Source organism: Mytilus trossulus, chromosome 14 (assembly GCF_036588685.1).
Source record: "Mytilus trossulus isolate FHL-02 chromosome 14, PNRI_Mtr1.1.1.hap1, whole genome shotgun sequence".
NCBI classification, from domain to species: domain Eukaryota; kingdom Metazoa; phylum Mollusca; class Bivalvia; order Mytilida; family Mytilidae; genus Mytilus; species Mytilus trossulus.
In genome coordinates, this window is record NC_086386.1 from 18271064 (window position 1) to 18290315 (window position 19252).

Consider the following 19252-nt stretch of genomic DNA (forward strand, 5'->3'; position numbering starts at 1 on the left):
CTTCTATCATATGTTTTGGAAATAATTTAAGAACGAGATTTCAACGAGACTGAACGAGACTGAAAAGTCAGAAGAATACATCCTTAAAGCAACAACGATTTCCAAAAATTTCAAAACAGCAGAATGCAATCAATTAGTATCATAATTGTCGTGCCATAACTGAGACACTGGCTATGGGGTTGTGATACCCTCAGGGACTAACCTTACTTACAGAGAAAATATTCTTGCTGTAGTTATTAAATCAAGGGAATAAGTTTTACTGCACCTTTAATCATTCTTGAGGCCTAGATATTTTAAAAAATCCAAAATATAACACAAACGTTGAAGAAAAGATAGTAGTAAACAAACCTGAAGCAAATCGAATCCAGACAATGAATCATAGCTTTACATTTATTATAAAAATTCCTTAATATAGAATGATTTTTAATTTATTTCAGAACAGTAGACTTTAATCAAATAGTTAACATTGTTTCATAACCGTGATACTGGGTTTTGAGTTAGTGATACCCACCAGCAGATGTATTGCTTTAGTTGTTGTAGTAGTAACATAAAAGGTACAAATTGTAATGCACCAGATGTGTATTTTGATAATTAATACTGATATGTTAAGTGAAATGGTCAAACATATGTAATGGCATCTAACAAATGCAATGAACAATCACCCATTAAAATTAATACCAGGTTTCTGTTGTTTATTCTTTAGTTTTGTATGTTGTGTCATGTGTACTATTGTTTGTCTGTTTGTCTTTTTTCATTTTTAGCCACGGCGCTGTCAATTTATTTCCGATTTATGAGTTTGACTATACCTCTGGTATCGTTCGTTCTTCTTTTAAAAGGTATAAAAAAAACTATTATTTTCAGAAACAATGGTATACTAATACACAGTTTATCCACAGATTATTTTGCAGCCCTCAAAAAGTTGTGTTCGTGTTACTTAATCTTTATTAACTTTTTGAAATTTTTTATTTAGTTTGATCAGATTTCGGAAAATCTAAACGGTATAAGACTTGTTGTTTAAATAAGCTGATTTGACATGCCAGTTGATCCTTTAACAGCTGTTTAAAAATCTAACAGAATAAGGTTATTTGCATATTAACTAGAATATAGTATATGAAGAGGATAAAAACTAGTCCAAAATGTTCTACTACATTATGATGTATGACTTCCTATATGCAATTCAAAATTTAAATTAATCGCCTCGTTCTCAAATCTAAACTTCTGAAGTCATTCATTTAATCTTCTTGTTTTAAAGAAATTAATGTTGGCCAAGTACGTATTAGGGTGTGGATGGGGTTTATGTAATAGGCAAAAAGGGAGTTCTTATGTAATTAAATAAATAGGAAAACTACCCAAATTGATAAAGAATAGAGTATAATTTATTGCAAAATTATAAAGAAAATATTGTCAAAATAAAATTATAAGGTATTACAATACTGATTACAGAAATTATCTATCATGCACAGGTTACAAAATCAATTAATTGCGGATTAAATAATACTAAAATCATTTTCCTTAGAATTTTACAGAATACATAAAGAACAATGCACTAGAAATAAAAAAAAAAAGACAATGATTTTGAACCACCCCTATCCCCGTTTCTTATCTAGATCCTCGCATACCAGATTGATCATTTCGATTAAACCTTAAAATCTGAAGTATATGTAATATTGACAACGAGTAAACTCGATAGTATTATATAATCAATTCTAATTATGATCATTGATACAAACTACAAACACTGGGTAACGAAAGACGTATCTCGTCATGTGTTCAAATATTAGGAAGATTTACTTGTCTTTTGGATACTTAATTGTATCGATCACACAACAGTATGACAAACAATCCCAAGTATCAATAAAAGTTAAACAAATATTAAGAATTCAATATGATAAATTGGTTGTTAAGATGTTCAAAAATTAAGAGATAATCTGTAAATTCCTATGTAAGCAAAAATTTGAAACGACTTGGTAGGGAATGGGTCGTGCTTTGATAAATAAATGAAATTGAAAACTTCTTCTCTGTGTTATATCTAATATATGGCTTACTAGTATTGGGAAACCTAATAGGATTCATAAAAAATTTATTGAGTCTTTGTTCCTTCTAAACAACTTCATATTATATAATTTTCCATAATCCGTGTGTAATTCCAAGGTGCAAAGTACTTCATGAATTAGAATACGAATATCTAGAAGGAAGGATAGGAACAAGCATACGGGAAAAAATACAGGTCTGTTATGTATTGAAGGAATTTGAAATATTATTTAGTCAATAATTCTTAGAGTAACAAACTACAAAAAACTATTGTTCTTTTCTATTTTTCTTTTCAATAATTAGAAAATGTTTTTATTTTTTTATTTTACTGAACATGTTTGATCAGTTTAATTGATGTCGTACATCTCACGTCCTCCTTACCCGCACTTTTAAAATCTTAATTTGACATAACACAGACGAAAGATAGCTGGTTCTAGTCGTTTTGAACGATAGTATACAACTACCTTTTCATTAATCATGTTAATACACTTGTTCATAAGAAGAAAACAACAAATTACCCGTTGCAGTCCTAAGTCATCTGGTGAATAACTGATAGTTAATATCCAACACTGAAAAATCGGGTGCCCTATTAAAACAATGGGAGCGAATTTTGAACCCCTTTCAAAAGTGATACTTCAAGGAAACTCTATACTTTTCATTTGGAATGATCTGCAACTGATATCAAAAGGAGTTGTATATTTCTGAGCATTTATTATGTGTATAACAAAGTATCACGTTAAGCTCACCAGAAAAGAATAACTTCATTGATGATGTAATGTACTTATGTCTACTGAATGCATAAAAACATTTGGTACTTGTAAATCAAAAGGAGAAACATTTTATCGATATCTGATACCAATGAACAAAAACAAATTATGCTTCGCATTAAATGGATAGACAATATCATGATTGATAGAAAATTACAACATTCCATATAACATCACACATAAAACTTCATCAAAATCTTCTATTAACTTTGGTACAGATGCATGATTTATTTTTCATGAAGAAATATATAAATAAGCAATAATTGACCATAGATGGAGTTGACAGTCTTTTGGATTCTCAATGCTCTTCAACTTTGTACTTGTTTGGCTTTATAAATGTTTTGATCACTGATGAGTCTTATTTAGACGAAATGCGCGTCTGGCGTACTAAATTATAATCTTGTTACTTTTGATAACTATTATGTCCAGTTTGGCAATACACTACACGCGTGTGAAAGTAATAAGTTATTAATTTAAACATCCTTGGCTTTCAAATTGTTGGGTTTAAGCGTTCCATGTTTAGGTTAATTCAGAAAAGAGCTTCGGAGTCAACAAATTTTTTAAGACTTTATACTATTTTCAATCATTATCAAGTAACTATAAGGTTTATTACAATGCTATCATTTTACAGCATCTGGTCAGTACACAAGTTTACAGAAGCCTAATATAGAATAAACACATTTTACTGCTAACACTAACTAACACTGTTGGTGGACGTTTCGTTTCCGGTGGCATCTTCAATCCAGTTGTCAGCACTTCGGTGTTGACATGAATATCAATTATATGGTCATTTTGATTAATTTTCTGTTTGCCAAAGTAAGAATCGAAATACTTTTAAGTATTTTCTTATCCAATGCATAGATAACCTAAGCCATAACTGGCACAACGTTTTGGAATTTTAGGTCATCAATGTTTTTTAACGTTTGTACTTGCTTTGGCTTTATAACTAATGTGATCGTAGCGTCACTGGTGAGTCTTATGTAAACTTGCATTACGACCACAAGGACATAATAAGGATAATAACCACATTATAGAATTGTAAGGTAAATAGTGAAAAACTAAAGATTACAATGCTCAGGGATGAACCTTTAACTTCTAGTATTTCAAGACATGAACTTAATAATGCGACTTTAATATGAATTATGTTTTGCACAGGACCTACACGTGTTGTTACTATATAAGGTAGCATGAGGTTACAAGAAGACATGTTACCTCACCCTGGAACATTATCTAAAATCCGAGCAACTATGCTTCGCTTTCATTCCCTAATGCAGTGTGCATAGAGGAAAAACGGCAAATTTATATCCTGTAGTCTAATGTATATCAGGAACGTATATATTGACCGTAATCGAATCACGATCTACCGTCATCGATTCGAGACCGAGACTACAGGACAGTGGTACAGAAGATAAACTGAATCTACTTTGTTTGGCACTCATTACAACAGGTAAAGGCACTTTCAGAAGTCAGTATTTAAATCAAAGTCACACTTATTATCTTGACCACATTTTTATGACAGTGATGGTTTGTTTCACCTACATTTCTACCTATGTAAACATTCTTGACTTTTAAATGTTAATTTTGAGTGTTTCCGATTAATTTTAATCATGAAAAGCGACCCGAACGCACGAACATTACAAATTGTTATTTACATTTAATAGCACTCGGTCTATACGGTTGCTGGTGGACTATTAGTTCCAGTGGTTTTTATCGCCTCAAGTGTCAGGGATTCGATACTGATGATGTATTAACTCATCCTAGATACCAGGATTGTAATTTGATATCTACGCCAGACGCGCATTTTGTCTACAAAAGACTCACCTGCAGTGACGCGCCAACAAAATATAAACCGTAAATGTCAAATAAAGTACAAAGTTAAAGGGCATTGAAGACCAAAAAATTCTTAACGTTTTGCCAAATACAGCTTACGTTATCTATTCCTGATGTAGAAACGCCTTAGTATTTCTAAAAATTCTAAATTTGGTTAACATAAAATTGAGAATGGAAATGGGGAATGTGTCAAAGAGACAACACCCCGACCGTAGAAAAAAACTATAGCAGAAGGTCTTCCATGTAGCGAGAAATTCCCGCACCCGGAGGCGTCCTTCAGCTGGCACCAAAACAAATATATACTAGTTCAGTGATAATGAACGCCTTACTTATTTCCAAATTGTACACAAGAAACTTAAATTAAAATAATACAAGACTAACAAAGGCCAGAGGCTCCTGAATTGGGACAGGCGCAAAAATGCGGCGGGGTTAAACATGTTTTTGAGATCTCAACCCTCCCCCTATACCTCTAGCCAATATAGAAAAGTAAACACATAACAATACGCACTTTAAAATTCAGTTCAAGTGGAGTCCGAGTCTGATGTCAGAAGATGTAACCAAAGAAAATAAACAAAATGACAATAATACATAAATAAAATCAGACTACTAGCAGTTAACTGACATGCCAGCTCCATACTTCAATAAAACTGACTGAAAGATTATGATTTCATCATATGAACATCAGGCACAATCCTTCCCGTTAGGGGTTTAGTATCATTCCATCATAACATATATGAGAAGAATATAATCCGTGTCATGCCAACAACTGGTTTTTGAATAAATGTGTTTAGTTCCGACGCAAAGACCCTATAAATGAATCAATATTAACGCCAAAATATGCAATCTTTAATGACCCGACAACAGTATCGTAGCTATATCCCTTATTAATAAGTCAATTCAAATGTTTTGTTAGTTTCTGAGGTGAATACTGACACCTTTGTGCTTTATAAAGAATATTTCCATAAAAAATTGGATGTGAAATACCTGAACGTATAAGAAGTCTGCATGTTGCGTTACATTTTCGAATGATGTCCTTATACCGATGATAAAATTTAGTAAATGTTTTGACTAGTTTGTGATATCGAAAACCCTGGTGTAATAATTTTTCAGTAATACATAAATTTCTCTCGTTAAAATGTAAAACATTGTTGCATACACGAGCGAATCGTACAAGTTGATATGTTTAAACATCGATGGTGACAAGGGAACGTCACCATCTAAAAATGGATAATTAACGACTGAATTTATAATTAACAGTTAATTTATAATTATGACCATATCAATAAAATGACATACTTTTTTTTTATTATTCGTCATTTTTAAATTTATACCCTAATAAGCAACAATGGTTTCAACTCCCTCGGGTAAAGTTTTCTTTGGAAATAGGAGGCCATGTATTTGTTCATATCGCTCCAAGTTTGTCTATGAATTTACGCATCCCCGACTTTCAACTGTTAGATTGAAAACAACTTAGGAAGGTAAAATCAAAACAGCACTTCGGATTGACTAACATTATAAAAATAGCAATGCATATATACTTGCACAGGGTAGATACAACTGTTACTGAACTGTAAGTCCCTGATTATATTATCAGTACAGTTACCGGTGCTTCGTTACTAATATGGTGTATAATATATACTTTCATAAATTTTGTTTATATGATTTTATAAATCATTTAGAAAATTCTGAGTTCTAACTCCTTCAGACAAAGTTGACCTTAAATGAATATCGCCTTTCCTTTTAAGTCCCTGTTGTCCATATAGCTGTCTGCGTTTTGAAGATCTTATAAATCTTTGACTATCAAATTTGGGAGTTTGAGCATTTATAATGAAGGTGAAAAATTTATAAAGAGTTATTCCATTGATGTTGTGTCTTAAATGTTAAATTCAAACTATCATGTCTTTATCAACAACATATTCAGTTCTATATGCGTGTTTCGCCCAAAAAAGTTGAAGCAAATGAAAAAAGGAAATTAGAATAAAAGGAAAAAAGAAATGATATAAACGTTCCACGTGTATATGCCTTGTAAGATAAATCAAAAATGCAATATCAACATCTGATTCATAACTGGCTTACCTTATTGACAAAGCAAACACAAATATAGTCATATTGATGACAAACAGATAATAAATAACGTTCTGTTAATGTTCCTTTTGAGGAAAGAAAAAATGCCGTGTCATTTATATAAATAAAGAGTTGACATACGTTTTACAAGAGTCAATATCGTTTTTACAACTTGCCTCTCTGAATAAAAAAAACCCACATTAGTTGGTGTATATAAAAATAAGAAGAAGTGTCGTTATTGTTAACTCTCCTCAAGAGTCTAAATTATAAAGAAATTAAAACAACTGAAGGTCACTGTAGAACAATGCAAACTAACCCCTTATTTAATGAACACAATAGTGAACAAAAACAAATTCGACATAAAGAAAAAAACGTTAACCACTGAACCAGTGGCTCCTGGCACACACAGAATGTTATGCCGGAGATTCAACCCATCAGATCGATACAACAAGCAGAATCTTTCAACAAGAATACATACCGGACGTGGAAGAATATTTATACATCACCACAACAAAAAGTCATAAAGTATATCTTTGAATCCCACAGTTACCGATGGCTAGTTCAAAGACAATAACACTTTATAAAAAAGTCGTACATCTAAGACTTAAATATCAGTCAATACACATCCAACAACATATACGACATCGGAAATAGTCGTAAGAGAAACACACCTTGTACAATGCTAAGATACAGTTATCGATATATTGTAGACATACCATAGATGTGCACATATATATAACAATAATAGTTATTTTGATTTTAATTTGCTGACATTTAAATCTAAATTTTTACCAAGAAATCATAATTCAAAGATCTTATTACAGTTTTGAATCGGTAACCGTATAACAAATTTATTAATATGATCGATAAGCTTTCCGGGATCGTATCTTAATTGCAGGGCTCGGTAAACAAAATCTCTGTAAAAATAAGGATGTCCTTTCCCCTTTACAATAAGTTGTCCTAAGTTTCATAAACTTCCAAACCAAATCTTTGTATCTTTGAAAGAATTTAGTAAAGGTTTGAAGTGTCTTGTGTTACCGAATTTCCTGTCTTATAATTATTTACCGTAACAGATTGCGTTCATTGATATCTGACACGTCACTACATACACGGGCATAGCGAACAAGTTGTGATATATAAACATCGAAGAGATGATACAAAAGGAACATAGCCATTCAACAAGGGAAATTAACAATAGGGAACGAAAATGGTCCCTTTTCTCGTACATTTATTACAAACTTTAAACTAAATGAAAACTAATCTTTAGAAGCACATTTATTAATAACTAATCTGTGTAAATTCCAATAAATTATCCTATTTCACACAACAATTAACAATGTATAAACACATGTAGCATGTTTTAAAATACACGAATTGCACCCATGATAATAACGGTAACAAATTTACTAAAATAGATGGGCATTTGAATTTTCGACTGTCTCTTCCGTATTGTTAGAGATCAAAATATATAACAGTTCAAGACCTACTACAAACGGTGAAAAGCTGATTAAACCAAACAGGACCAAATTAAACTTAGTAAAAAGTAAAATCACAAAAATACTGAACTCCGAGGATAATTCAAAAAGGAAAGTCCCTAATCAAATGGCAAAATCAAAAAGCTCAAACACACCAAACGAATGGGAACACATACATTTATATCTGAATTTTCACATATTTTTTCGCGGCAGATATACTTAAACTTAAAAAAGGGTATTTTTAAAAAGAAAAACCAAGAGTCATCAATGAATAAAAGGTGACAATTCGATTTTATCAGATACATGTAATCAGCGGTGTACTTTATTTTGAACGGCGATGATTTAACAAACTACCCACTATGGACTTAAAAGTAAACGTTGAAGATTTAGCTAATTACCTTACATAGACTTAGGATGTAACACTTTTTGTTAAACAGCAGCAAGAATTTTACCAATTACCTACTATAGAATTCACCTACGGAAATATTTCAAATGATTAATATATCATTACCACGGTGCGAGTGCGGGATATGAAAACGAAATCAGAATAAGATAATGACGAAAATCAATCGTTTTCATTTCTAAATCTTTTAGAAAGCTTATACAGATTAATCTTTAAAAACATCGATATGATAGATTATTCATAAATCATGTAAAGTTTACTACCTTAACTAGTTGATATTTTTCTGCGGATTTATGTTTGGTAAAAAATTATTTCACCAAAAACACTTGCTACGATATGCCTAGAAACCCCATCATTGCTCGATTATTTGTTCAAAGTTTTCGAATACACAGCCACGTCTGTTCAGCTGTACGATATATTACAATACACAGACACTTATTTTAAGATGTGCGAGGTTTTTAAGTACACAACTTTTTCTTTAAGGCGTGTGAGAGGTTAATTTTGATACACAAAATACCCGACCACGTCAGTTTAGCAATACGAGGTGTTTAAGTATATAACTTTTCTTTTTAGCTTTGCGAGATATTTGCATCCACCACCACGTCAGTTCAGATGTGCAATATTTATAAATACACTGGCACGTCTGTTTCGCTTAAACACACTGCCTCGTCTATTTTCGTAAATGTGAATACGAAACAATGCCTTTAAGGGGACCCTCATCTCCAATTTGAAAGTGAAAATGATGGTCAAACAAGCAAGAGGTTTCGTGCGATGTATATTGGCAAATGGCAAAATCAAAAGTTGAAACACATCAATAGAATGAAAATAACTGTCATATTCCTGACTTCTGAGAAGAATTATCGTATGCAGAAAATGGCGAATTATATCTGGTTTTATAGCTAGCTAAACCATTCAATTAGTTACATAAAATTTCATTATAACAATGTTTGAGCAAAACAACCAGACATAATAGGCAAATATATCCAAACTTGGGGTACAGCAGTCAACATTGCATCAATCCACCTCTACCACAATTATTAGTACTACTTACTAGTTTGTAAATTTGAAAACTTACGGTAATGAAAAAAGTCTTTACATTACCGGCTATCTCTTTGGCAGATACAATGGGACGAGTGTTCCGATGCCATTGTAATGCATCCGATATTGGTCGGCTTTATTTGTTGTAATGATTAGTAATCGTGTGTTTTCTAAATATTTTTTTCTATCTCCCGTTATCCTAGAATGAATAAATCAAACATTTTAAGGGGAGGCCTCTCGTTATCGTAAAAAGAATAAATCAACCATTATAGATGAAAGACCTAGGAATCCTGGTGCTGGTGCCAAGTGCTCCGGTCGATGATTAAAGTATTATTGATGTCCGTCTTCAGTTGTATGACAATTATAATATAATAGCCTGACATTCATTTGACACTTACATTTAAGCTATTACAATGAATGACAAATAAGACTTTTGTACGATAATAGTTTAATGGTCTTAATATTAACTAAAATTAAAGTATAAACCGATAAGATTATCAATATGGCGGGAATACACGGTTGTATCGTAGCTATAGTTAATACGGATTTGATTGATTGCTTTGTATTTATCTTAAGTTTTAACGTGATTGGTCATGGCATAACATTAAACAATCTTACATGATTTGATATGTGGCTGTAAACTCAAGCTGGTTTATCATTTTGACAAAATACATACAAATTATATTTTTTGGGATAATATGAAAGAAAAAACACGATTGAGTTGTGAGTATTGTTTTACTTTTAAATTACTATTGTCAATATTTTCATTTTTCTTTTTAAAATAAGATGACCATAAAATATTTCATTTCTATTTAAACTTTGATTTAGACTAAATGTGTAATTTGTATTATCAAATTGATACCATAGTGATTGTAAATGATCAGATTAAGAATCTGTATTTCTTATAAAAAGGATCGCAATAGAACTAATTAGTAGACAGGGGACGGGCAGTAGGAGAGTGTATAGTATCAAATTCAAGGACAGGCGGAGATGAATTCCATTGCAATCTATCAACTTATATTGTCCGGAAAATATGTGTCATTATTTTACAAACGATTGTATGATAGGCGAGTTCTATAACAAGAGAACAAGGATTTTTGGTAGAATCATATTCAAAACAGTGTGGTCCTGACCATTGATTGACGACCTAAATTATCCCATTGACTGGGACAGATTAGGTGAACGTTTGTCTGTAACGACCATTGCTCACTTCTTACTTATTATAGAATTTAAACTGTGGGGTCACCAAATGTTCTTAACGCCTTTAATAATAAAATAATTCGAAAAATTATTCAGGGATAACCATTCTGATATAAATCAACACATCGTATTATTCCGGATTCGTTTTTCGAATTGCTTTTTCAAGGTGTTGAGAACCTTTGGTGACCCCACAGATTCAGTGTCTTTAACAAGTACATAGTGAGCAGTGATTGTTACCGACAAACGTTCACCTAATCTGTCCCAGTCAATGGGATAATTTAAGTCGTCAATCAATGGCCAGGACCACACTGTTTTGAATATGATTCTATTTGTACATGTACATGTAAAGTGACGTACAACATCTTGATTTATATTTCAGAACAGTTAGCTTGAACTGAAAAGTAAAATCACAAAAAATACCGAACTCCGATGAAAAATTAAATAGAAAGTCCCTAATCAAATGGCAAAATCAAAAGCTCAAACAAATGCATCAAACGAATGGGTAACGACTGTTATATTCTTGACTTAGAACAGGCAATTTCGTATGCAGAAAACAATGGATTCAACCTGGTTTTATAGCTAGTTAAACCTTTCGTTTGTATGACAGTCGCATACAATTCCATTATATTGACAACGATGTGTGAACAAGACAAACAAACATACTAGTAATAGGTAAAAATAGACTTAAAGGAGCTATCAGTTCATTTTCATAATTCTTTACCAATACTGATAACAATCACGTTCCAGTGCCACCACTCCTATTGATCAGCTGTTCAAACCAAACGGATACAATGGCTAAGTTGTTCTTCATGCATCATAAATTTACGCACAAAAAAAACCGACCCACACCAAAACGCACAATTAAAATAATACTATATCCCTCAAAACCCCGATTGCCAATTGTCTCAAGATTATAATTCTGTTAACATTAGATAATGGTATTTTAGTGTTTTCTTTTTTGTTGTTGTTGGGGAGAATATTTTTTGAAATGGGTTGCGCCTTCACTCTTTAGTTACATTATAGCTATGGAATCGAAATATCTTTATTTCAAACTAGATAAAAATGACGTCAAATGTAAAGCTTGAGTGATCCATAGTTGATATTTAATGTTTATGTTTATGAGAATAAAATAGTATTCCTTGACAATATTTCCAACATTATACTTTCACTTGACAGTACACTTTAGTGCATTTGATTGTTTTCATTTAAACCTCGAATACAAATGCACGTTTTACGTTCTTATGATAGATCTGCACCCTGTTCCAATATTTAATTGTTTGTACAGTACTTGGCGGGTGTTCATTATGGTATAATTTGTAAATACTTGTCGACCGTAAAAATGACAAAGATTTGCTTTATATATAAATATGGATGATTTAATGAATATTTAAAATGAATTATAATTCTGTTTATTTTAGTATTGTTATTTTATAGGTAGTGATTACTATTCTTGTCAGTTTCAATAGGAATACTAACACGTGGTGGTGAGTCTACATTTATTTTTTCTGTAAATGAAAAGTCAAATTTTGTGGTGGTGCAATATTTGTTCTTGTATATTGAAAGAGGTTCACAACTTTTATTTTAATTTGATTGCATACGAAATTGAAATAAATTGATGGAATTATATGACAATGGCTTTTCATATGCGACAAAAGTGACAAAGATAAAAGAGATAATTTTAATATAACTTTTAATAATGGACTTTTTGGTACAACTACATTACTAGGTTTCTGTATTTCTTATTAAATAAATTCCATCGTTTTATATGTCATTTCACTTCTTTATGTACAGAATTGTCAGAACATCAAAGAACAAATTTAATACTTTTAGATATAAATGAAATCTACATTTAACTACTTTTCTACTTTCTTTCAATCCTATATAAACAAGAAAACCAAGGTGCATCATTTGGACTTTGAACTCTTTTGATTCTAGCTTCACTGTAGGGGAGTTTTTGTAAACGAAGGCCCAAGTGTCAAGTAATCTTTTATTTTGAGAAGCTGACAACACTTGCGCGCGCAAGGCTTTCCAAAGTCAAATTTTATTTTGCAATACAATGTGTATTCCATGACTTTACGTGATTCCTCCACGCTTTTTGTTGTGGTTCGGTTTTTTTTGTGCGTAAATTTATGATGCATGAAAAACAACTGAACCATTGTATCCGTTTGGTTTGAACAGCCGATCAGTGGTTATCGTTTGTTGCTGTATATAATATTTGTTTTTCGTTCGTTATTTATTATAAGATAAATCAGGCATTAGTTTTCTCGTTTAAATTGTTTTACATTTTTCATTTGAGGGCTTTAATAGCTGACTATACGGTATGTTTTTGCTTATTGTTGAAGGCCGTATACGGTAATCAAGTCAACCTTAGCAACAACAATAGGTTCTCCATGTACTTTGTATCGGATTGCATATTTGTTCAAACCCCTTGAACATCATGAAACATTTCCATCATTGAATAAAACAGACAGAAAAGGGGGGTTTCCAATTCTCGGACCTACCCCCCCCCCCCCCCCCTTCCCCCCCTCTCGTGCAGGATATATCAATGTAAATTCACTTTATTGGGTCTAGTATGCATTTGAAGCTGTTATGTCTGATCTAAATTTGAACGATAAAAACGAAAATTGCTTGTCATTTTTTCCATCTCCTTTTCTATCGTTGACCTGCGTGACAAGGGGATGATTAGACTAAGTTTGGTTCTTTCGTTTGGTTTTTCTATCACACATTATAAGTGGCCTATATGTCGACTTTTTATAGACTTTATATATAATAATGGTGAATTTAACATCGAAATATTGAAGTATGGAATATACTAGCATCAAACGAAAGAATAAAAATCAAGAAGGAAAATTACTACAGAAAGAATAACAATTTAACACATAAATATGATTGTACCAACATACGATTTGTTTTTTTATTAAATTCAAAATATGGAATAACGGATTGGAAACATTTGTAACATGGAATTCATTTGGTAATTATAACTAATAACACTTATAAGTGACAGTGCCAATTGTACTGCAACGGATGCGCACTTGTTTAATTCATATCTCTTCTGTAATAATCGATACCAGAATATTTTGATATTAAAAATCTTGAAAGACCAAATGTAAAACCAAATCCAGGATAAGGAATTATAGGTTTGTTAATTCCAAATTATTTCCTGTGCTTTATTTTGGAATTCATTATACCGAATTTCTACAATTCTCAATAACAAAGTCACAACTACATTATAACTATGATATTTCCTTTCAAACAATATTTTAATAAAACAAACTGCTTATAATGTATTTGATTTATAATTTCAAAGTTGATTCGATCGATTTAACGATTTTCTATTAAATTTTACAAGTAAGAACTATACAAGGATGTGTGGTTTAGAATAAAAAAAAAACAACTATATTTATTATGCATTTATGAAAGATAAAAGAAGGATTGAAAATACATAGAATAAAAGATAGATTGATTGATTGCTGGTTTCTAAACGTTCAGTGGCAAGTTTTGATACATGTACATGTGTAGGACGATGCAGATAATAGTGATAAGCGACATCAATTTTTGAATATATTTATCTCGCTTATATTCGTATTGCCGTATTCGTCATTATAAGAAGATAACCCTGAAAAATGAGATTTGAACTCTGAACGTAGTCGCAGTCATAGTAAGTTCATCCATTGACTTGTATAGTAACACAAAGGATTACTATACAAATCCTTGTACCTTCAGAACAAATCAAATAACTCTTTTTGATTCACAGTTACTTGTACCACCACCCAGCATGCGATTGTAAATGTAAATATAACATTAAAAAGGCTTCACTCTCTAAGAACACCTAGTATGAAGGGCAAGTCATCCTCCAAATTATTAAGTTGTTTGGACACAATCATTTGGCGATAACAAAGTGTCATTAAACGCCTCTTCTTTTCAACCTGTAAAGGTGTTTAACTTGTTAATAATCAATTTTAGACAGTAATATCAAAGTAAACATGATATTGTATTTCATATTGGTTTCTGTGTTGAAAGTGACAATGGTCTCCAGTGGTCCTTAAGTGATTGTAAACAAACAAACTTAGAACTCTAGTACGGGTAATTCTATTTAATTGAATTTTCGGTAGTATTATAATTTTGACGCTGTTGTACAATAATATCATTATACGTATTAAGCTTATTAGATTTATTTCAAGTGGCATGTTCTAAATTTAACCTCGGTTTTAATATCTGACATTGTCTTAACATTTTCGAAAAAAATGGGGGAATTTCTTCAGAAAAAGAATCTTCAATTACCCAACACGTTTTTACCAATGCTTTTTGCTATGACTGTAAACATTTAGCATTTTTAAAAGAGGTGAGGTAAAATTTCCAATGACGTAGTTTATTTTATTCATTGGTTAAAAATCTGTACGTTGATTAAACCCAATAGAATTAAACTACATTTCAAAAAGCTTAAACGACCCTATTTGTCATACATGTATATGCATTTCCATTCATTACATTTATTTATATTCCGCGTTGTACAGTAATGCTGTTTGGGACAACGAAATATCAGAAAAGTGCTGAAAATGGCGTTAACCACCAATAATCAATCAAATCGACCTAAATCCAATCTTAAGGTGGTACCCAACACTTGCACTAAAATTAATTTGGCTCGTTTAATTTTCATAAAATTTTATCAAAGTACTTACTTTGACCCTTTAACAAAAATATGAAAATTTCAAAAATTTTGAACCAACCGTTTTGTCAGAAAAATTACACTGGTTATATAGCAGTTTGACAAACACCAATTTTGATCATTGAGAAGCTTAATAGATATAGGAAGATGTGGTGTGAGTGCCAATGAGACAACTCTCCATCCAAATAACAATTTAAAAATTAAACCATTATAGGTTAAAGTACGGCCTTCAACACGGAGCCTTGGCTCACACCGAACAACAAGCTATAAAGGGCCCCAAAATTACTAGTGTAAAACCATTCAAACGGGAAAACCAACGGTCTAATCTATATAAACAAAACGAGAAACGAGAAACACGTATATATTACATAAACAAACGACAACTACTGTACATCAGATTCCTGACTTAGGACAGGTGCAAACATTTGCAGCGGGATTAAACGTTTTAATGGGCCCAAACCTTCTCCCTTTTTCTAAAACAATAGCATAACATCACAACATATAAAAACATACGATAAAATATCAATTAGCAGACTTAACTCAATCAAAAAACGTATGATTACACAAAGAACGAATAAATTTGATCTGCGATATCTGAATACAAATGCACAGTTAATTAAATATTAGAGACAAACAGTCATGACCAAAAGGCTATCAAACAAATTCAAACACACTGAGAAATATTTAACCAATCAATGTTCACTTTAGAAAAAAACCGGTTTTTTATAATCTTGAAGTTTATACAAATGTTGTAAGAATAAGTGAAAAATTGAAGATATTACAAATAATCAAAGCTGGTATACAGCCAAGATCCATATAAATAAAAAATGACAAAAAAGCATTATAAACAGTATCAACAGGTCGAATTAACAAGAAAATACGATTTATAATATTCCCTTTACAACACAACGTCATTAAAACGTTTAGCTGATTTTAAAGAGTTATCTCCCTGTAGTGTTAGGTACCACCTTAAACAGTAATAAAGACATATGTCAAACTATAAATGTGAAGTGACAGTAAATCGACAATATGATAAAATTTAATAAAAAACGACACAGAGGGGACAGTTCACAGTTTGTCGACAGGGTAATGTAATCTATATGATGTCTTATGTTCAACTGAAGTTTTACGTCAAATCTTGTAGTTCAGATATAGTTCTTTCTTATTGAGGATAATGTGTGGTCAATACAGGGTCAACATTGTGTTCATTGGTATCCTTTCTGTCAGAACATGTCTAATTATTGTATCGTTTATGGTAAGTTATCTTACTATTATCTTGTAAACAACTATTGAGAATAGATTCGCTGTCATCACAAGTGAACTTTAATGAATTCCAGATGTGATAAAAAAAAAAAGAAGCAACGTGATTAGGTCCTTAGTTTTCACGTTTGAGTTGTTTTACATTTCGGAGGCTCTTGTAGCTGACTATACTCAATATTGAAAACGGTACGGTGACCATAGTTAATAGCTTCTTGTGTTATTTGGTTTCTTGTGAAGAGTTGTCTTGAATGCAATTGTACCACATCTTTTTTATGCAAACTCTTATTGACTATTATTATCATTAATTTTTATTATTTCTTTTGCTGATAGATAAAATTTACATCATGTACATATAAATTAAAGAATTATTAAATAAAGTATTTTTTATTAATCTACAATGATACTTGTATAGAATCACGCTTGGTTGTACGTGTAATCGTGGAAAGCTTATAGGATACCGAAATTCTTCATTTGACGACAAATTTCAGTCATTTATTTCAAATTTAAAATTTAAAAACGCATTAATAAATACGACATGACAAGAAATCTATTAATAAATCGCACTTGACATTTTTCTCATAAAGGGATGATATTTTGTATAACAACACAGGTCTTTATGATGTTCACTTAGAAAGTTTGTGGAGAGATTGACATTTTTTTTATGTTAAGAACATTCATATACCAACATATGCATTCAATACGTGCGCCCTGGATTCAAACAGATACACTATGCTAACTTATAAGGTATTGTTAATTTTATTTGATACAGTCATTCCTTTTTATAAGACTTCCGAAAGTATGTTTGTTATTGCCTACTGCACAAATTGTATCTATTTCTCCTTCTTGGCATTTTTTTTTGCAAAGTCATGATCTGTCATTTGCTTGTACTAGATATCGAAGGCTTTTTTTAACCAACTCTGGTGACTTTGGACTTTTTTGTTGATAATATCTAAGGAAATAAGGAACCAAGGGGACATTCAAGGGAAAGTATTCTTTATATAGCATCTGGCCTTCATGTAGCTGAGTGTAATACAATAATAATAATGACATTGTTTTACTTCAATACTTAGTTATAAATAAAAGAAGATATGAGTTGAACGTAGACGATACAGCATCACAACGATATAAAAATCAAAAAGACTATAAAGGTCAACATTTCGTCTTCTCTATGAAATGCAGATGACTATACGAAATGTTAACATCTATATCTTCTCGAGACTTAGGACATAATCAATGATCTACTAACAACGTATTTTTTTAAATGACTGAAAAAACAAAGTTAAGTTAAAGTCATAAGAAACGAGTGACCGGTGAAAAATTATGTTCTTCCAATTCTTGAACCAATGCATACACACATCATAAACTTAGTCTTCTGTGCACGAATTTTTCATTTTTTTCGTGTAAATTTCGTATAATCGTCAATTTCTTTTTTCAATCGGTCAGTGTTGTTGTGTAAATATGACAGGTAATTAAAGTTCGTGTTTTGAAGCCGAAGTTTAACGATGATCACCTGTTTGTCAACAATCGACAAAAAATAAACAAAAAAGCATGGAAAGAGAGCACGTGTTTCACATGTGAATTCAGATAATAGTTTATTTTAAAGACATCCATGCGTATTGTGATCACCGGATTTTTACGAGATGGGTCACACTGAGGTCACTTTGCATACGGAAAATATGTCGGGGGAATTGGTTGCTGGAAGCAAGCAATTAAAATAAAGTAAACTTCTTCTAAACATGGATAAATTAAAGAATTTTCTTCAGAAAAAAGTATATGTACATAAGTTTTATAATGAAAACTATCCATTGAGTTATAAAAAACATATGCATTATTTTTTTTGATTTGAGGTTTCTTATGACTTTAAGGAATTAAAGCAACCACTAATGATGATTCCTGACTTCAGACATGAACAAGACACACGTATAAGGTATTTTTTTTTAAAGATTTCAATCGTCTTTCAGTTGTAGACCTGCTTTATATCCAGTGTGAGCAGCATCGATGAACACTGAGTTCATTCAACAATGCATTATGAATTTACCAAAAAGGCATGGAACATTTGTTCGTATATCCTTCGGAATAATGTTTTAATCCAGACAATCGCACAGCTTGACTGCTGTTCGTAGGGGGTAGACATTAAGATATATAATACAAAACGTTGTTTCATCGGAACTAACCTTTACAAATTAAAATAAAAGTTAAACACAACTAATCATGTATGGCTGAACAGTTGAAATTAAGCTCTTTTTTGTTCCTTCATTTTTGACATTACACCAATTTGAATCAAATCAGATCTTCCACTTTGCTCGGTAAGTTGTTTTTCGCGTCAAAAATCTATGTATGTGAATCTCATTTTATGTTTGTATGTGGTGAGACTATAATAAAATATTGAATCTGAATCTGAATCCAAAAAAATGAAGATTTAAGACTGGCATTCACAACACAATGTTTTCATAAAACGTCTTTACACTAATTTCATCGGATGTGTTACGGGGCGCCGAATGGGACTCTTGTGGTT

At 31.6% G+C, this 19252-nt stretch overlaps 1 protein-coding gene across 4 annotated transcripts in view; it reads left to right on the forward strand.

Annotated features, from left to right (window-relative positions):
- Positions 1-10237: 10237 nt before the first annotated feature.
- LOC134695648 (leucine-rich repeat-containing protein 74A-like) overlaps positions 10238-19252 on the forward strand; it is a 48717-nt gene continuing 39702 nt past the window's right edge. The window contains exons 1-2 of one of the 4 annotated variants that reach the window (XM_063556967.1): positions 10238-10331; positions 12243-12292. The gene's annotated coding sequence lies outside the window, so the exon portion shown is untranslated. Of the gene's footprint in view, positions 10332-12242; positions 12293-16633; positions 16733-17329; positions 17482-19252 lie in introns of those variants that run through there. The other 3 variants (XM_063556970.1, XM_063556969.1, XM_063556968.1) reach the window with 3 other exon arrangements.